We start from the raw sequence: 22,227 nt of genomic DNA, 5'->3' as shown, positions 1-22,227 counted from the left end.
TAAACTATGTTTGTCCAAAGACTGTGACTGATAACTACTGATTATAAATACATCATCTTGTTACAACTAACACTTGAGAAGTTTAAAAGAAAAAAAACTATAGATTTTCTAGACTTTAGAATAAAAAATAAGAAGCTTTCCATTGACTAGGTATACAAAAGTAGAAATAATTGAGATATATACAAAGATACAGTTCAGTTCAGTTGAGTTGCTCAGTCATGTCTGAGTCTTTGCAACCCCATGAACCGCAGCATGCCAGGCCTCCCTGTCCATCACCAACTCCCAGAATACACCCAAACCCATGTCCATCGAGTCAGTGATGCCATCCAACCATTTCATCCTCTGTCATCCCCTTCTCCTCCTGCCCTCAAACTTTCCCAGCATCAGGGTCTTTTCAATGAGTCAGCTCTTTGCATCAGGTGGCCAAAGTTTTGAAGTTTCAGCTTCAACATCAGTCCTGCCAATAAACACTCAGGACTGATCTCCTTTAGGATAAATTGGTTAGATCTCCTTGTAGTCCAAGGGACTCTCAAGAGTTTTCTCCAACATCACAGTTCAAAAGCATCAATTCTTTGACGCTCAGCTTTCTTTATAGTTTAACTCTCGCATCCATACATGACCACTGGAAAAACCATAGCCTTGACTAGATGGAATTTTGTTGACAAAGCAATGTCTCTGCTTTTTAATATGCTGTCTATGTTGGTCATAACTTTCCTTCCAAGGATCAAGTGTCTTTTAATTTCATGGCTGCAATCACCATCAGAAGTGATTTTGGAGCCCAGAAAAATAAAGTCAGCCACTGTTTCCACTGTTTCCCCATCTATTTGCCATTAAGTGATGTGACCAGATGCCATGATCTTAGTTTTCTGAATGTTGAGTTTTAAGCCAACTTTTTCACTCTCCTTTTTCACTTTCATCAAGAATTTCTTTAGTTCTTCTTCACTATCTGCCATAAGGGTGGTGTCATCTGCATAGCTGAGGTTATTGATATTTCTCCTGGCAATCTTGATTCCAGCTTGTGCTTCTTCCAGCCCAGCGTTCCTCATGATGTACTCTGCATAGAAGTTAAATAAGCAGGGTGACAATATACAGCCTTGACTTACTCCTTTTCCTATTTAGAACCAGTCTGTTGTTCCATGTCCAGTTCTAACTGTTGCTTCCTAACCTGCATACAGGTTTCTCAAGAGGCAGGTCAGGTGGTCTGGTATTTCTATCTCTTTCAGAATTTTCCACAGTTTATTGTGATCTACACAGTCAAAGGGCTTTGGTGTAGTCAAGATAGCAGAAACAGATGTTTTTCTGGAACTCTCTTGCTTTTTTGATTATCCAGCAGATGTTGGCAATTTGATCTCTGATTCCTCTGCCTTTTCTAAAACCAGCTTGAACATCTGGAATTTCATGGTTCACATATTCCTTAAGCCTGGCTTGGAGTATTTTTAGCATTACTTTACCAGCCTGTGAGATGAGTGCAACTGTGCAGTAGTTTGAGCATTCTTTGGCATTGCCTTTCTTTGGGACTGGGATGAAAACTGATGTTTTCTAGTCCTGTGGCCACTGCTGAGTTTTCCAAATTTAGTGACATAGTGAATGCAGCACTTTCACAGCATCATCTTTTAGGATTTGAAATAGCTCAACTAGAATTCCACCACCTCCTCTCGGTTTGTTCATAGTGATGATTCGTAAGGCCCAGTTGACTTCACATTCCAGAATGTGTGGCTCTAGGTGAATGATTACACCATCATGATTATCTGGGTCATGAAGATCTTTTCTATACAGTTCTTTTGTGTATTCTCGCCACCTCTTCTTAATGTCTTCTGCTTCTGCCAGGTCCATACCATTTTTCTCCTTTATTCAGCCCATCGGATGAAATGTTTCCTTGGTATCTCTAATCTTCTTGAAGAGATCTCTATTATTTCCCATTCTATTGTTTTCCTCTAGTTCTTTGCATTGATCGCTGAGGAAGGCTTTCTTATCTCTCCTGGCTATTCTTTGGAACTTTGCATTTAAATGGGTATATTTTTCCTTTTCTTCTTTGCTTTTCACTTCTCTTCTTTTCACAGCTATTTGTGAGGCCTCCTCAGATAACCATTTTGCTTTTTTGCATTTCTTTTTCTTAGGGATGGTCTTGATCCTGTCTCCTGTACAATGTCATGAACCTCCATCCATACATAGTTCATCAGGCACTCTGTTTATCAGATTTAGTCCCTTAAATCTATTTCTCATAGACTGTATAATCATAAGGGATTTGATTTAGGTCATACCTGAATGGTCTGCTGGTTTTCCCACGTTCTTCAATTTAAGTCTGAATTTGGCAATAAGGAGTTCAAGATATGAACCACAGTCAGCTCCCAGTCTTGCTTTTGCTAACTATATAGAGCTTCTCCATCTCTAGGTGCAAAAATATAATCAATCTGATTTCAGGGTTGACCATCTGGTGATGTCCATGTGTAGAATCTTCTCTTGTGTTGTTGGAAGAGGGTGTTTGCTATGACCAGTGTGTTCTCTTGACAAAACCATATTATCCTTTACCCTGCTTCATTCTGTACTCCAAGGCCAAATTTGCCTGTTACTCCAGGTTTCTTGATTCCCTACTTTTTCATGTTGATCCCCTATAATGAAAAGGACAACCTTTTTTTGGTGCTAGTTCTAAAAGGTCTTGTAGGTCTTCATAAAACCATTCAACTTCAGCTTCTTCAGTGTTACTGGTCAGGGCATAGGCTTGGATTACCGTGATATTGAATGGTTTGCCTTGGATACGAACAGAGATCATTCTGTCGTTTTTGAGATTGCATCCAAGTACTGCATTTTGGACTCTTTTGTTGACTATGATGAGTACTCCATTTCTTCTAATGTATTCCTGCCCACAGTAGTAGATGTAATGGTCATCTGAGTTAAATTCACCCATTCCAGTCCATTTTAGTTCGCTGATTCTAGAATGTCGATGTTCATTCTTGCCATCTCCTGTTTGATCACTTCCAATTTGCCTTGAATAATGGACCTAACATTCCATGTCCCTATGAAATATTGCTCTTTACAGCACCGGACCTTGCTTCTATTACCAGTCATTTCACAACAGAGTGTCATTTTTGCTTTGTCTCCATCTCTTCATTCTTTCTGGAGTTATTTCTCCACTGATCTCCAATAGCATATTGGGCACCTACCAACCTGGGGAGTTCATCTTTCCGTGTCCTATTTTTTTTTTTGCCTTTTCATGCTGGTCATGGGGTTCTCAAGGCAAGAACACTGAAGTGGTTTGCCATTCCTTTCTCCAGTGGACTGCATTCTGTCATACCTCTCCACCATGACGGGTCTGTCTTGGGTGGCCCCGCACGGCATGGCGTAGTTTCATTGAGTTAGAGAAGGCTGTGGTCCATGTGATCAGATTGGATAGTTGTCTGTGATTGTGGTTTCAGTCTGTCTGCCTTCTGACGCCCTCTCACAACACCTACCATCTTACTTAGGTTTCCCTCACCTTGGACGTGGGGTAGCTCCTCTTGGCCACCGCTCCTCACGTTGGATGTGGGGTATCTCCTCTCAGCCACTCCTGCGCTGTGCAGCCATCACTTCAAGGAAGCATACCTGAAGCAAAACCCCAAAAACTGTTGTTAAATTTCATCTTTCAGTTTCATGTATAAAATCATATTATTGCTAAGATTCAAGCTAGAACTTTGCCAAACCATAAATCATCCTCAGAAGATAGGAAGTCTAGCTTTTTCCTAGAATTTTCAAATCATAATTAATTTCTGTGACAGTTTCAAACACTATGATAGGCAAAATAATGCCCCCAGAGATGTACAGTCTTAATTCTTAGAAGCTGAGAGCTTATTAACTCACATGGAAAAGAACTGCAGATGTGACTAAAGTTAAAGACCCTGATGTGGGAAGATTGTCCTGGATAACTCAGATGGGCTGAGGTCAGAGGAAGATGCAAAATTACAAGTTTTGAAGACGATAAAGAGGGATGCATAGCCAAGGAAGCTGGTGTCCTCCATAAGTTCAGAAATGCAGAGGCACTGATTTCCCCCTTAAGCCTTCAGACACCCTTAGAGCTGTCCTGGTTTGTTATGACACCAATAGAGAACTAACACAAGCACCTATAGGCATTTCAAATTCATCTTCATGTTTGCTTATTGACTGCTATTTGCATATACTCTTCATGTCGCCAGCTGACACCACCAGTCAGAGCTTCTTATTATTTAATTACAGGCTATTAGCTTTCTCTACCCTTGTTGACTTTAGATATGAATCCAGTGATTTTACTAACTTACTTAAGTTATTATGATCTTATTCTATGTTTTAAAAGTTGCAGTCATCTCGGAGAGAATGAAAGTTACACAGTGCCCAGCATGCCTAGCTAGTTCCAGCGTGACTAGTACATGCCTCATTCAAGCACAGAGTCAGAGTTTCATCAGGAATGCTGAACCACCATTGGTGACAGGCACAAGGATATGCTTTAGAGATTACACCTTGCACAATCGAGGAGTTGTAAAGGATTTTATGGAAGGTTGCTGCTTCTGAAATTGCTGTAAGCCAGCAAAGCTGCTACCACCTAGGGCTCTTGGCCTCCTGAATCTATAGCAATTGATAAGAAGCCAGATAAGAAATTCAGACAAGATTTTATTAGAACCTCTGCTGCAGCCGGGGTGAGAGAGAACAGGTAACTCTCTTGCTCGCCTGCTCCCTGAGGTGGGAGGGACAATCTGGTTCCTCATATGGTGTGAGGGTAGGTGTGTCCAGGAATGAGGCTGAAGTGTTGGCTTAGGTGGTTTGCCCTTTGGTGGTACTGAGTGTAGGGCAGATGTGCAATATCCCTTTTTTGCTCCCAAAATATTGCTTTTGCTCTCTGTTTTTTTTGGAAGCGGCAGTTGGGATTTTGGTCTTTTTGTACATTGTTATCCGTAATTTGTGCCACTTGTGCATGTTTTTTAGTCAGTCCCTTATAGTTTCTTTACATTTTGTTGCCCAAGGAGATATTTGTTAAGGTGCAAGCATTGCAGCATAGGGTCCCAGCCTCCAGATCCCAGCCCATCTCAGCTTCAGTTGAGAAGAAAATCTGGAGGTGATCCAGGGAGAAAAGGGATGCAGTGGAACTGGCGAAGACACCAACCCACATTTATTTCTCACTGCCTCCAATGTTGATAGGAACAGGTGATTTGCAGAAAAAGCTGCTGACCTTGATCACACAGCTGAACATGCAATCTGTTAGGCCTTAGAGAAGGTGATGGGAGTGAGCTTGCCCAACCAGGCAGGCTGGCACATCAGAAACAGCATCTGTGAAATTCTCCTGGCATCCTGTAAGCACGGGTCACATTGTTGACCTTCATTGGATAATAACCATACTCTTCTTCTGCCTTCCAAACTTCACACAAATTTCTTTTGAGGTCAGTAACTCTAACCTAGAACTATTAAATCAAGGACATTTGGGAGAATGTGGTTCCATTGAAGCAAAAGACTCTAATACACCAAGAGTTTCATGTATTGCAATAGTTCCTATAAAGTCCTTCTATGTGAGCTTATTCCACATCAGAAGATATCTCCAGGCCCTTTGACCATTTGTGTAGCATCTGCCTTCCAGAAGGAAGAGTCCTTTTGTCTTCCATTCTAACATTTTGCAGGAATGGCAGTGCTGGTGGTCAAGAGGCAGGGAGAAATATATGTGTGGAAATTATTATATCCAGTCACATGCTGTGGTCTGAACTCCACATTTCAAATAAACTGGCCATAAAATTTGAGAGTGAATTGCTAGATGGTTGAAATTTTCAAAATGTAGTTACATTTACATTGTGGAAACCAATAGTCTAATTCAAAACCAGTTTAGGAAGAAACATGTCTCTAATGGATTAACATGAGAAACTGTATGTAAACCCAATTTACTCTACTGAAAAGCAATGATCAATAGTTGTTTCTAAAATGTAACTTTACGAAAACAAAATCAATTCCAAAACTAATCTGATTTCTTCCTTTGTAAAGAACACCACTGACAAAGAAACAAACAAAAAACACCATAGACAAAACAATAAAATCTTCCCTGGGCCAAATGTTAGAGAAAAGAAAAATATTCCAGAGTTTTTAATGAGCTCATAAGAAACCCTAAACATGGGACCTGGAATTCAAAAAATAACATGTATAACAACATTTATTCATTCTGTAACTTGGGAAAAATGAAAAGTTGTTTACTTTTGGTTTTGTTTTGCATTGTTTACACTAAGATCTTTCTGAGTATTTTTTGTTTTTATTTGCCTTCTGGTTATTTAAACCTTTGAGGTGCTGCTCATGGTAATAGGTGAGTAGTAAAATTATTAACACAGACATACTATAGTAAGTTACATTTTTAAAAGTATAAAAAGCACAGAGCTCTTAAAGGAACCAAAATAGGTGAAAAATAAGGAAGACTAAGTTAGCCTGAGAGAAAAACCTACCAGTATCAACACTCTTCTTACTATGTGAGAATTTAGAGAAAAACAAAATACTGTTTTTAGGAAGTTTGCTGTATGTTGTACTGTATTATCTCCTTCCTCCTTGCCTCAAGATACTTCATCAAAGATATAAAATTAATGATTAATTTTATTTTTGTATTTATGTGCATATGTATGTATTGAATTACTGTTGTTCCAGCTTCTGGTATACAGCAAAGTGATTCAGATATACACATGGCACCAATTTATCACTTCATTTTCTGTGCATTTCTTGAGTAGCTTTCTTTTAGAGATTGAGTAAGCATTGTTTCCTTTTCAAAAAGAAAAAAAAAAAAAAAGAAAGACAAGAAAAGAAACACACACACTCACACAAACCACAGGTGGACAGAATGATTTTTACAACTTAAATGGATTAAGGGCCTTAAAGAAGATACATCAGTTAAGGAGTAACAATCTTTTTTAAATTATATCATGCTATTAGAAATATAATTGGAGTATTAAAATACTTCTAAATAGAAAGAAGTTTAGGCATGTATGATTCGAAGTGAATAAAATAAATTTGGATCAAACCATTTTAAAGTGACATGAGGCTAACCACAGTTGGCATGTTCTCTCCTGATTTGCTTTTAAGATATTTATATAAGTTTGCAGAAAGGTACATGGAATGTGTGTGTGTGTGTGTGCACGTGTGTGTGTGTGCATATGTGCAAGCAGAGAAAACTCATTTGATATGTGGATGTTCCAGATATAGATACATGTTGGCAGGCCCTGAATGGGTTCCCTCCAGAAAAGCTTTTAGTATCTATTAAACATTTATTTCTAATTTCCTTTGGTTGGAAAAGAGAAGGCTTTGAAATTAGATATGATTTGATTTACAGATCTTTTCAGCCATGTAACTGGAAATTTGATCTTCAGAAAAATAGTAAATCTCCCAATTTTGCTGGAAAATAATAGCAAATCACAGGAAATATTTCCTCTCATCTAAATTTTCAACAAACTTATTTGTTGAAAAATAAATTTATTTTCTGTTTTGTATGTTATTGTAGATATATCATTCTTAATTATAATTTTAATATGTATCCTGAGTTGTTCATTAATAAAATAACATAAATACAGCTCTTAGTCAAATACAAGCACTCAAAAAAATTTCTCTCTTACATTTGCAGTACAATATTATAGAGAAAAGGAAAGCAAAAATTTAAAAAAAGTCAATAATTTTGCCTTTCTTCTTTATTCATACCTGTTTATGGATATTTAAATAGCTCATTATAATAACATTGCCATTTTAGTGAAAAGATTATACTTAAAATATTATGAGAATTTTTCTGTTTTTTTGTTTATTTTTATTAGCTGGGGGCTAATTACTTAACAATATTGTAGTGGTTTTTGCCATACATTGACATGAATCAGCCATGGATTTACATGTGTTCCCCATCCCGATCCCCCCTCCTGCCTCCCTCCCCATCCCATCCCTCTCCTGTAGTCTTCAGAGTAGTTCTAAAAACTATTTATTGGATTAATGCAAAATAAATTTTATCATATATCTTTGTGTTCCAAATTTCAATTGTTTTAAATCATACTACCATTTGCTTATTTAGGGTATCTGCTGACTATTCTATTTCATAAAAGGAAATATTGACACAGTGAAATTACTGAGTCAAAGCATAAAGGCATGCCAAAGCCACAAAATGTTTTTATAAAAAACGTGCAACTTTTTGTGAGACTATACTTAGTTGAAAATTTACAAAGTATATATACAAATTTATAATTGCTTCCCAAAATTATTATTTATTTTAAAATAAATTAAAATTTATTTAGTAAATTTAGTAAAATTATCAGTTTACACTTCTAAAAGTTTAGAGTACATCATTTTACATTATGAAATAATTATACAATATTATAAAAATGTGTTACCTTTGCAGTGAAGCAGTCTAATTTGCTTTTATTTGATAGCTAGCCATTAGTCATTTCTTCTATGCTCACCTAAAATTATAGATCCCTTAGTTTGGATTTTTTTAAATAACAGCTATTCACACCTGTTGTTTAAAAGCTTAACCTTATTTTGTCAAACTTTGAAAGTGTTCCTTATGATTGCACTTTATTTATGTATATGTATATATACTTAATATAAATGTATTGCCTGTGATAATAAATTATGCTGCATTTCACTTACCATTTATAATTTTTAGACTACATTATCATTGTGTCAATTTCCATCTTACCACCATAAAAAGACAATTTATTATTACTTCCAATTTTATTCGAATACTTCAAAGTCATCTCAAGTCATGGAGTTTACTGTGATACAATTTAGGAAAGAAAAATGAAGATGTACAATCAATTGAGATAAAGGTACATATATGATTTTAAAATTGGCAAAATAAAGTGCAGAAGAATGAGGTAGGTAAATATGCTGGATACTGACTGCTTGAATAAAATTTGATAACTTAAGCTTTGTAATCACAAAATAAGTAGATGAAGACAAGTAGATAAAGAGTGTACATCATTAGAAGAGAAATGGATAACTTTTCTTTGTCAATTTAAACAAATTCATTCATAGAATTGATGCATATTTAGCATTATTGAGATTTGCAGATAGAATGCTAGGAAATATTACTGAACATAATATTATTATATAGAGTATGCTGCATGCAATTTCTTACTTAACTGCTTAGTGACACATGTGTACAAAAAAATACATATATGACAATATAGAAACTGAGTAGTTCTGCATACTCTTTATCATTGTAGTAATTTTCAGTTTTCATTGAACTCAAGGCTAACTCTGTGCTTGAAGGTAGGCAGAAGTCTCTAATATCAAGCGCCCTGGAATCAAGTGATTTTATTTTGTTTTGAGTGGTTTTATATTTGTTAGTTGGGACTTCCATGCCGACTTAGATGGTAAAACGTCTGCCTACAATGTGGGAGACCCAGGTTCAATCCCTGGGTTGGGAAGATCTCCTGGAGAAGGCAATGACAACCCACTCCAGTACTCTTGTCTGGAAAATCCAATGGGCAGAGGAGCCTGGTAGGCTACAGTCCACAGGGTCTCAAAGAGTCAGACACAACTGAGCGACTTCACTTTCACTTTTCTTTCATATTTGTTACTCTGCGCAATTATTTTATTTTCCAAAATATCGTTAATATTTGGTATTACTCCACTGATTTTAAGCTACTGCTTCTTAGACTTCTTTCCCCCTTCCTCCTCTTTCTCTCTCTCTCTCTCTCTTTTTTTTTTTTTTTTTTTTGGAGAAAGATCGCAAGGGGCCCGTGAGGCCCACGGTGGGGCATCAGAGGAGGGCGCGGTGCCCTGAGGCCTGGAGGCGCGGCGAGGGGCGTCCCCTCCTGGGGCCGAGGACACCGCCCGCGAACCGGTGGACAGGACACCGCCCGCGAACCGGTGGAGCCACAGAGCGATGCCCAGCCGCCGGCGGGAGCGATGAACCCTTGCGTGCCAGGACGCCTTGCAGTAGGTCGCAGCCAGGGAGCTGCTCTGCTACCTAGGAAACCCGAGCCAGAAGCAGGTCGTCTGCGAATGGTTAGCACCAGGTTCCCCACGAAGGTGCGGTGCATGACGGGCGAGGGACATAGTTAATAAGATCTATATCCTTCATGGTTTTAGGGAATAACACAAACGGACGGTAAAGCACAGAATAAAATGAGGCAAGTTAGGAGGTTCGATCCATCCCAATGACGGATTTGGCATCCGTTTTTCTATAACAGGTATATTGGTCATGCACACGTGCTAACTTAAGTCGTCTCCACTGTTTGTGACCCCATGGACTGTATCCCGTCAGGCTCCTCTGTCCATGGGATTCTCCGGGCAAGAATACTAGAGTGGGTCGCCATGTCCTCCTCCAGGGGATCTGCAGGATCTGGGGATTAAATCCGCCTCTCTTACATCTCCTGCGTTGACAGGAGAGTTTCTTTACCACTGGCACCGCCTGGGAAGCCATAGTACAAATATATTTGTAGGTAGGGGCTGTCAGAGACAGCCTCCTTGTATGCCAATTCTGGTCAACACTACCAACGATTTGTTTATGCTTATGAGCATCATTGAACATTATTAATACAATTCAGCATAGTACAATCAAAAGCAGACCAAAAGAGTAAAACTGTTAGCTGCTCAGTCGTGTCCAACTCTCAGCAATCCCATGAACTGTAGCCCGCCAGGCTCTTCTGTCCATAGGATTCTCCAGGTAAGAATACTGGAGTGGGGTGCCTTCCCTTCTCTAGGGGAATCTTCCCAACCCAGGTCTCCTGCATTGCAGACAGATTCTTTATGGTTTGATCCTGCAGGGAAGCTCTCATAGAGCATGTGCTATTTTTTAAAACACTTAACATGAAATCTGTATATTATTGGGGGAGTTTTTCTCACTATAAAATTTAAATCAATTCAAACCAGGATGGAAATATTGGAAATGTCTATATATGTGTTTTTATATTTTAACAGATAATATTCTGCTGCTTTATTTCTGAATTTTTCATTAAAAAAGTGCGATGGAAATGAATAGAATTTGGTATATGTGTGTGTGTTTCTACTTATGACTTTTATTTTTTTTTTTTCATTTATTTTTATTAGTTGGAGGCTAATTCATTTGAATCAGTTCTACTGAGATGAAAGTACTTATGATTTTTAGATAACAATTTACACTTTGCTGAAATGAAGATGAAAAGTTACCTCATACTCATGGCTGAAATTATTATAATAAATCCAAGTTTTCATTTACTTAATTATGTATCCTTTACACTTATTGTTACACTGATATATAATAAACTATTAAATAGTATGATTAGACAAGAGAAAAGATATTCCATTAGAGACCACATAACAATTCAAAAACTAAAAAAAAAAAAATTACAAATGAAAATTAAAAGTCAACATGTGGAAAAATTACTCATGTTACTTAAACTTTCCAATGGATTGAGAGAAACATGCTTCTCTCAAACATGTGGAATGATTCTTTATTCCTTATCTGGACTTTGAAAATATAAACTCAGTAAGAAGTACATGAAGGTTTTCATAAACATGTGCAAACAAAATTTCAAGTTCAACAAAGAATGCAGAAGGTGTTTACTGACATCTACATGATCAAATCTTGTAAATGTAAACAATAAATAGTGGAGGAGGCTTCTGTTATCATAGGTAATTGGTTCACTGATTTACCTGCCAAGAACAAGATAATTGAAAAAAAATTCTTAATTTTAAATGCTCTATAAATACTCCTTTGTACTTAGAGCAAGATTTTTATTTAAAAGCTATTCCTCTTTTATTCTTTGCTCTATTAATTGGTTTGATATGATTTTTAGGTCAGGAATTTAATACTCCTTGTGAAGAATTACCACAATGTTGTAAATAATGAATATATGCAATTTTACTTTAGCCAGTAAATTCAACCAAATAGAGCATAAATAAACTAAGGATGAAACATACTCACATTTTGTGTACTCAGATCTGGATTATTCTGAGGCATCAATGTGTGTTTGTTGAAAATGGACATTGCTTATTTTGTCAGATAAATGAATGTCAGGTAAAGAATCTGCCTTCAGTACAGGAGACCAGGGTTCAATCCCTAGGTTGGGAAGATCCCCTGGAGAAGGTCTTGGCAACCCACTGCAGTAATTTTGCCTGAAGAATTCCATGGACAGAGAAGCCTGTGGACTATGGTGACCATGGGGTCGCCAAGAGTCAGACACGACTGAGCGACTAATACTTATGTTGTCCAGAAGCAAAGATGACTCTAGTCACACAATTTCTGATATAGACTTTTGTCCTGCCTTCAGTATGATGTAGTCATTTCTTTGGGATTTATTTTCTAGAATAATAAAGCTTGGATAAAATCAGAGTCATTGTCTTTCTGAAGCAGAAATAATCTCTCTGAATATTGTTTATTCCAACTAGATATGCAAAGGTGTTTATGTATAAGACATGGTGGGAAAGATGTTTTCATATTTAAATTTTTGTGGAGAGTTATGAAATCTTTGGGCTTCCCTGGTGGCTCAGCTGATAAAGAATGCCTGCAATGCCTGCAATGCTGGAGACCTGGGTTTCATCCCTGGTTTGGGAAGATCCCCTGGAGAAGGGAATGTCAATGCATTCCATTGTTCTTGCCTGGAGAATTCCATGGATGGAGGAGGTTGGCAGGCTACAGTCCAGGGGTCACACAGAGCTGAAAGTGACTGAGAGGCTTTCATTTCACTAGAAAATCTAACTTCTCTACTCCTCTAATATGAAATCCATTTTTTTTTTAATCTCAGAATAGCTACACAGAGAATGAATACATTCATGCCAAACTTCAATGCTTTCACTCCTCTTCTTGTGATTATTCCTGTTTAAGTCAGTCCTTTTCCTTTGTATTGCTTTAAAAATGTTTCCAATTACTATAATTTATCAGGTTGTCAAAAAGTTCTGTTCATTTTTTTTTCTTAAGATGGCTCTAGTAGCACTTAGTTGTATTTAATTTCATTCTAAATAATTTTGTTATATAGTATTGTGATAACTGTCATATCAGTATGCATTAAAAAAAGTATCAAAATTGATGAATTTTTAATGTAACCATTTTAATATTGAAGGTGGAAGGAAAAAGCAACATTTTGGGCATATTATGCTTTATTATTTCAAGAAAGGTGAAAACACAAATGAAATGCAAAAAAAAAAAAAGAAATCTGTGCAGTGTAGAGAAGGTGCTGTGACTGATTATGTGTGTCAAAAGTAGTTTGTGGAATTTCATGCTGAAAATTTCTCTCTGGACAATGCTCCTTGGTCAGGTATACCAGTTGAAGTTGATAGTGATCAAAATGAGAAATGACTTGAGAACAATCAACACTGTACCATGATAGCTAACATGCCTAAAATATCCAAATCAAACACTGAAAATTATTTGCACCAGCTTGGCTATGTTAATCACTATTATATTTGGGTTAAACTTAAGTGAAGAAAAAAACCTTCTTGATGACATTTCCACACGTGATTGTCTACTTAAATGTAATTAAACATTTCATTTTTAAAATAAACTTTGACAGGCAATGAAAAGTGGATACAGTACAACAATGCAGATGGAAGAGATTATGGGGCAAGTGAAATGAACCAGCACCAACCATAACAAAGCCTGGTCTTCATCCAAAGAAGGTGATGGTGTGTATATGGTGGGATTGAAAAAGAGTCCTCTTTTATGAACCTTTTCTAGGAAACCAAACATTAATTTCAAGAAGGACTGCTCCCAATTAGACCAGCTGAAAGCTGGGAAGTTTTAGGAATTAATCTAAAGAAAATGCATAATATTCCATCAGGATAATCCAAGATCACAGGCAAAAATTGTTCCAGCATGACTGGAAACTTCTGATTCATTCACCTTATTCACCAGATATTGCACCTTCAGATATCCATTTATCTTGGTCTTTACAAAATTCTCTTCATGGAAAAAATTTCCTTTCTCTGGAAGACTATAAAAGACACCTAGAAGAGTTGTCTGCTCAAAAATATAAAAAGTTTTGGGAAGAAAAAATTATGAAATTGCCTGAAAAATGGCAGAAGGTAGTGGAACAAAATGATGAATAACTTCATTCAGTGAAGTTCTTGGTGAAAATGCAAAATGTGTCTTTTAGTTTTACCTAAAAAACTGGATAAACTCTTTAGTCAGCCAGGTAGTAGTATCGTTTACTACCTCTAGCTCCCCTAGGTTGTATCTATCTGAAGGAAATACCTGTATCTCTTGGGTTGCCTGTATCTTGTGTACCTGTTGATGAGTTCAGTCTGTGTTGACTGGATGGATAAAAGTAGATTTGAGGACATACCTATTCTGCTAAGTTATAGCAACCAAAGATACAACTGTGACAGCTAAAGATTTACGTTGAAATTGTGATTGTACAGTTTTTATTAATACAGTCAGTGGATAATTGAATTTGGTAAGCCTCTTCCAACATATGAGTTATTTTCAAACTTAGGCACAAATACACACACACACACACAGATATGACCTTGACAGTTCTATTATTCCAACTCTGGTAAGTAATGATGCTTGGAAGTTGGCTAGTTAAAATAATACTATAAATAAAATAATGAATGGCAAATTGGAATACTATGCATAACGCAATGTACAAAAACGCCCTTAAAACATCTAGAGAATATGTAATATCTTTGAGATCAGACGGCTCAAAAATAACATATGAAAGTCAAAACAATTTAGTGCAAACTCAAAATGCAAGTTCCCAGACTTTCAAAGTTGTAGAAACTGCTTCATCTTCAAAGGAAAGCTAAAATCCTAGAGAAACATAAAATCCTAAATAAACCTATTTGATAGGAAATGAACATGACAGTGTATATTATCCATTGTTTATATGAGCTTTCCTCTTTGGCAGGAAGTATGAAAAGGAAGCTGATCCCATCGAAGAATTTTAAATCTTGTTCTGATGTTAAGAAATACCCAATTTAATCTAAATCAAACTTTTATCTCACATCCACATCTCAAATTTTCATACTCACCCCTCTGCTTTGTCCTGACCCAGGCTCCTTAGCTTGTGCTCATAATGACTATTATAAGACCTGTCCTTTTGTCTTGTTCTTCCAATTCTAGCTCTCTGTCATTTAAGCTGCTTCTGGTTCCCCCAGAGACATGATGGAGAGAGATAAAAGGAAAAGAACAAGATCTCATTTGACAGATGATGCTGTAGGCTGGAGGGATTCTCACTGTGTAACACAGACCAATGCTGCCTCTTCCTCTTACAGGGTGATTATGAGTGCCTCAGAGACTTTCCAGGTGGGGTGATTAATTACACTATTCCCTCAAGTGGACAAACTAGTGTGATTTCCCTTAAGTCCTTCAATGATACAAATCTGCAAAACCTTCTCTTCTAGGGATGCCTCGCTGCATCAGGCAGCCCTTCTGCTGTGTCCTTTTCAGATGATTTGGTGTGGCTTCCCTCTGTGGTGTCCATTGAGGTCACTCTAAAACCAAAGAAATTCTAGAAGAAAGGTTCAGCCTTTCTCTGACTTCTCTTTTAACCCATTATCCCTGTGAGCTCCAGCCAGCTTCCTATCTTTAACGTTTGCTACTGAGAATCACTTACAAATATCTTCCCAGCTCCATAAGGCAGATGGCATTCTGAAACCTCTCTCAGTGACTTGGGAAAATAGCAGCTTATGATGATTTATGGAACTCCCAGCTCTGGCAGCATCCAGGCAGAGCCAAGAAACCAGTCCCCTGGACAGAGAAATCCAATCTTTTTGAGTTATTCTCTTGAAGTCTTCCCTCACTTGTCTTGAGAATGAAGAGAAACAGATCTACTTACCTTTTGGGAAAAGGAAGTTATTTATTAGGGAATTGACAGTGCTGGAGAATATTTGAACCCGAACTTCTTAACTTCCTATGCTATTTTTTTTTTCTTCTAACCAAAAAGTGGGTAATGGGCTAAGAATTAGATAATTATTCTCTGGATGCTATGGATCACTAATAATTTTCATAAAAATGAACGGGCCCTTATCAACTCACTGTCTTTAGCTTTGTGACGTGGAAGTTGCTCAGTCATGTCCGAGTCTTTGCAACACCATGGACTCTACAGTCCATGGGATTCTCCAGGCCAGAACACTGGACTGGGTAGCCTTTCCCTTCTCCAGGGGATCTTCCCAACCCAGGGATTGAACCAGTTCTCCCTCATTGCAGTCGGATTCATCATCAGCTGAGTCACAAGGAAAGCCCAAGAATACAGGAGTGGGCAGTTGATCCCTTCTCCAGGGGATCGTCCCAACCCAGGAATTGAACTGGGGTCTCCTGCATTGAAGGCGGATTCTTTACCAACTGAGTTATCAGGGAACCTTCAGCTTTGGGACCTCAGAAATCCATCTGCAATAACAGAACTCCTATATGTCATCTTGTTTCAATTTAATAATGTAGAAGCAGTCACAATTCAAACCCACTCCTCTGCATTTTATAGCAAGTTTTACTTGCTATAAAATTATTTTTAAATGTCTTCATTTTAAATTATTTTGAATTCTTCTGTAGCTTATTATCATGATATTATAAAATATTATGTTTATGTTTCTCTTAATCAATTTAAATAACATCTATTGCCCCTCACTATGAAAAAAAGCTAAGACTTTTAAACACATCCCATGTCATCTCTATTCATTAGCTTTTAATTGGTTATTTTGCAACTGATTTCCACCTTTATTTCTTGCTCCAGTAATTTAGCCAGTATTTCTTGATTCTCTGATGTATAAGATACAGACAGTGATTTTTTTCTATTTACTTTACCTTCCTCCTACTAATTTCCATATTGACAACTATGGTTTTATTTTATATCATAAAATCTCTTTTATATCACATTTTTCTTTTGAAATTATAAATAAGTTATGTTTATATTTTCTACAGGGGCAAAAACAAGAAACATTCAATTTTTATGGGTTCAACAGTACTGGCTATGGAAAATCCAATAAATATGCTGAGAGTAATTTTCTTCCCTATAGACCCAAAGCCAGATTCTCTGTAACATCTGGATAAGAAATTTTCTAGTGTCAAAGTCAAGTGGATTCTAATGTTTCACACTCTGTGATGGAAGCATTTACAGTTCACTGAGGGTTCCTTCACTTTTCAGATCATTTACAGTCAGGAATATGGAACCGTATCCTACCTGTGAACAGAAGTGGTGTCTTCCATAGGCCAACACTGCTGTTTGATCTTCTAGCACATTTTTCTACTGTTGAAGTGATCTGCACCCCATGTGTTCCAGATGATGTGATAAAGAGATGTCAGCAACCTGAATTCCTGAGTCACCAAATGAAAGGCTGCTACGCTCTGGACCTGGAGCCCAGGGCAGGCTCTGACAGTGAAAGTGAAAGTTGCTCAGTCATGTCTGACTCTTTGCAACCCCATGGACTGTAACTTTCCAGGCTCCTCTCCATGGAATTTTCCAGGTCAGAACACTGGAGTGGGTAGCTGTTCCCTTCTCCAGGGGTTCTTCCTGACCCAGGAATCGAACCAGGGTCTCCTGCATTGCAGGTGAATTCTTTACCAGCTGAGCTACCAGGGAAGCCCAGGACAGACTCTGATGATATGCAAACCTCTGAGATATCAGGTGTGTGTCAGGACTGCAGCAGAGGTTAGCCAACCCTGAAAAGTTAGATACTACAGCATTTGTTCAAAAGCACAAAACATTTTAATTTGCTTTCTACTCAGATTATGGCGTTCTTTTACAATTCCTGATTTTTGAGATGAATAAACTATAATATAAGCTTTCAATATACCCTCAAAATTCACCAGTGTTTCTATCAATTTTTTTGCTTGTTTTTAGTATTTATAATTGCTTTCTTTCTAATGGTATTCTTCCAAGAGAATTCCAATCTTCTGTTACAACCCATATGGTTATTCTCAGCCTACTACAGGTCTGTCATACTTTTCTGATCAATTAGAACAAAGATATCATAGCAGCTTAGGTGGTGCTAGTGGTAAAGAACCCTCCTGCAATACAGGAGATGTAAGAGATATGGGTTCAGTCCCTGGGTTGGGATGATCTCCCGGAGGAGGGCATGGCAACTCACTCCAGTATTCTTTCCTGTAGAATCCCATGGACAGAGGAGCCTGGAGAGCTACAGTCCATAGGATTGCAAAGTCGGACATGACTAAAGTGAGTTAGCCCAGCCCAGCCCGTACATAATAGCAGCAATAATTTCTTCTCTCATATTTTTCTTTTAATGGGTGTTATTTCTATATGAAAAATATCTGCACTTTTATTGGTAATGAACAAGAATATTTGTATTGATAGCTTAGAACAATACATAATTCTAGGATAAACATTTTCCCATACTTGAAGTCATTTTCTGATGTCCTTTAACATACATTTATTCTAATAAAATAAATGCATACTATTATGATTTGTTTCTATATGACCTGCTTTTTTTATTTATTTATAAGGGAGCTTTTATATCTTCTTGAAGTATCATTGAAGTATCCAAATAAAGCTGCTAGTTTTTGTGGGTTTTTGGTGTGTTTTTCTTTTTTTTTTCCTACTCTGTAGCACTTCAAGAGTACTTTTATGGTGAAGGTCCTTGTCTTCTTTATATAAACTATTTTTTCTGCAAAATGGCTCTACCATTTGATTAACTTATTTCTTGCAATAATATTTTAAATTTCTAAGAATGTTTACATCCTTCTACTTAAACCATTATTTTTCCTTTTCTAATATTTATTCATTGATTTATTTTCAGCTACACTGGATCTAGATTACCATACTCAGGATCTTTTGTATGGCACAAGGCCTCTCTACTTGAGGTTCACAGGGCTTCCAGTTGCTGTCCCACAGCATGTGGGATCTTCATTCCCCAACCAGTATTTGAACCTGAGTCCCACCTTGGAAAGCAGATTCTCAACTGCTGGACAATGAGGAATTATTTTTCTTACTAATATTTTCCTGACTTTTTGGAGGTAATATCTTTTTGAATCTAATTGGATTCTAAAACATTGCCAATAAATAATGTTTGTTTTTATCTTAAAAGTACTTTGTAAATGGCAAATGAGAGACTATGTTGATTACTATGGCTAATTATTGGATTTTCATTGCTGCTACATATTTATATTTTTTTTCCCCTCAATGGATCTCTGACTGAAAACAAGGCTGACAAGGATGTTGGTGAGATTGATGAAAACTTGGCCCTTCTTTTGGGTGTGCTAATAGGGAGATGGCATTTGGGATGTCAATGAAGATATGACATTCCTACAGGATGTCTTTGTGTTGAAGTGATCACTTTTTTACAAAACCCGGTTGTATTTTGGCAGCTCTTTTAAATTGGCCTCAGGTTTTTAACAGGATTACATGCAAATATTCAGCTGCCCTTCGCTCTATACTCAGATGTTGAGGAGAATGGGCAGAGAAAGGGACAGATTATTCTGAGGCATAACTTTCAGTTCAATCATGTGGCTGTTTTATAGATGACAGACATCTCCATTTTATATCCCTATTTACAGCTGCATTTTAATTTTTCCAATTTATGTACCTGAAAGCAGAGTAAAGCCTGAGGTCTCAGAGAGCTTGGCCCCAACTCCACTGAGGAAATAGTGATATTGTCCCCTCTTTCACTGCAACACCTTCTGTTACAGACCTTCTCATTTTCTCTTCTGTCAATCAAGAAGCTCTCATACGTCTCTGTATTTCATGAATTTATGAATTTCGCTCACCTGATGTAATGTCTCATTCATGTCTGTGCTAGGATAAAAGTATTCTTTCTTAATTCTATGCTGTCCAGTCAGTGGATTCTTGGGATGGAGAAGAAGGCATGCGAGCTTTGCTAGCTCTTATGGTGCTCATTTTCCATGCCCTACATATACTAGAGATGGCAGAAAAGGATCAGCTTCCAGTTGCGCCCTACATATACTAGAGATGGCAGAAAAGGATCAGCTTCCAGTTGCTCAAAGCCCCTTTTAAACCCAGACACTTACACTTCTGAGTAACATTCCAGAGAAATTCCTTATCTAAAGGCATACTAATTTATTTTCTGATCACAACTTCTCATTGTTTAATTTTCTTATTATATGAAATATATGATTTACCTTTTACAGAATTTATTGCTTTTATTTGTGATTCCTTGTGAATTCCTGCATATTTCTCCATTCATCCTCATCTAATTTCAATTTTAGGGTTTTTTCAGTTGAACCATTTTTGTGTCAATTTTGAAATCTCTCCTGCCCTTCTGTCTCTGACCTCATTTCGTTTCCTCATGTTGACCTGGGAAAACAGCACTACTCAATCAAATCAGTGTTTGCTCTCACAGGGTCTACTGAATAATACTCAACACACTCACATGCTCACATTGAAATAAAGGTATTTTCATGAATCTTTAGCCCAATGGTAGCCCCAATCACTCACTAGTAAAAGCCATGGTTTCATTATTTCTACTCAATTGTCTCTTCTACACAGTAATAATGTCTACATCTTATCTTCTAGTGTCTTCAAATATTCCAAGGTAAAATGTTGATCTTCACTCTCAGCAGGTGATTTCCTCACTTAAATGGTGAAAAACAGAATTTCCTCATTTTCTTACAACTAAACATCATAAACTGTCTCCATGTTATCTCTTATTCTTTTATTATTAGAATAAAAGTGTGTACATGGATAGGTTAAATTACACTAAGAAATATTTTTTGAAACTTGGTTGCTTAAAACAAAAAAGAGGCTAAGATTCCATTTCCTTTGCACCCTTTTTCTGAGCCAGGACTGTTTATTGCTACTCCAGACCCTGAGTCCTTTCACTCAGCTTAAAGTGGCTGCCTTTTAGGAAGCAAGTAGCATTTAATATTTTGACTAACTAAAAATTATCTGGGCTTTTTTGTTTGTTTGTTTGTTTGTTTGAGATATTTACCATTGCATTTCTTGCTAGTTAGTTTTAAGAAGTTCATTTTTCAAAATAAAATTTATGGCCTTATTTCTATTTCACCTTAGCCCATCTCCTCCTGTAATCAATGGGAAACAGTAAAAGACTCCCTGTAGAAGGAAATGGCAACCCACTCCATATTCTTGCCTGGGAAATCCCATGGACAGAGGAACCTCGTGGGCTACAGTCTATGGGGTCACAAAGAGTCAGACACAAGTGAACACACACACAATTAAGATATACTAAGGTTGTCTTCAAACCATGTCCCCACAGCTACATAAGGCAGAGTTACTGGCTCATGCTATTGTCAGCATTAATTTTACTGTGTATTTTGTGTGGCACAAAGATGTTCTTTCGGGTTTCCCTACTGCTAGTTAGAAATTTTTTCTTCAATGACTACCACCAACTTCCAAGCCAAGGCCACACACATTAATGCTTTATTATGAACAGAGCCCACCTCCAGATCATCTATTAGTTATCTGAATACACGCTACAGGAATAAGCTCCCAAGCTGCAGTTTATCAATAACATAGAAATACCTTGCTGACTCATCCAGTAGTCATCAGACTACTAGAGTGATGGTCTGTTTGGAAGACTTTGCTCACAGCTTGTGGTTTGGGGGTCTGCAGACTTCCAGGGTGCTCTCCTGTATCCCATCAATATTCTTTACTCCAGGCTTTCCTGAGAAAATATGAGGGTAAAATTTTAATGTGTGGACTTTACAACTTGCCCACACAGATTAGACTAGCATTCTGTTGACTTACAAATCAGTCATATGACCACAAGTAACTTGTAGGCAAGCAGGAAGCAATATCTGGGTCTTGGTATCTGCTTCTTAGGAGTCTTTTTCCAACATGAACACACATTACACAAGACAGCTAACCTTTCCACTAACACAAAATACCAGTGCTATGATATGTAATAGACTTTGGTCACACTAATTTTGGTAGTTAAATATTTGGTAAAATAGTAATACTAATGGAGGGAGCCCCCAAATTAGCAGACATTTCAAGTTTCTAGTACCGAGGCTGCATTTAATGAAAATCCTTGTCAAGCCCACAAAAGCAGCTAACAGCTTCAGAACCTGGGAGCAATGTGCCCACAAGCCATTGCTGGAGCTGGGTTGCTGGATTGCCTGGGAATCCACTGAAGGCCTGCAGGAATCCAGAAAGTAGAACAGAATCCTGCATGACTGTCCTGAGGTCAGTTCCCCTTCACTGTAGCTGGGTCATCTGACCAAAGTGCCCTCACCCAAAGGTTCTGGTTCCTTTCTACCTCATTATTACTACACAAAATGCCTACCTTAAACTGGGAGGATAAGTGAATATCAAAGCTAATAATTTCCAGAGTAAAGAAAAAAAAAATAAGAGAGAGATATTTCTTATATTTTTTGTAAGCTGCAATGAAGGAAAGTGATAAGTAAAAAATTAAATGTGTACCATTCTTTGAAAT

The sequence above is a fragment of the Cervus canadensis genome, chromosome 20 (assembly GCF_019320065.1).
Source record: "Cervus canadensis isolate Bull #8, Minnesota chromosome 20, ASM1932006v1, whole genome shotgun sequence".
NCBI lineage: Eukaryota > Metazoa > Chordata > Mammalia > Artiodactyla > Cervidae > Cervus > Cervus canadensis.
This window is presented reverse-complemented; position numbering follows the sequence as displayed.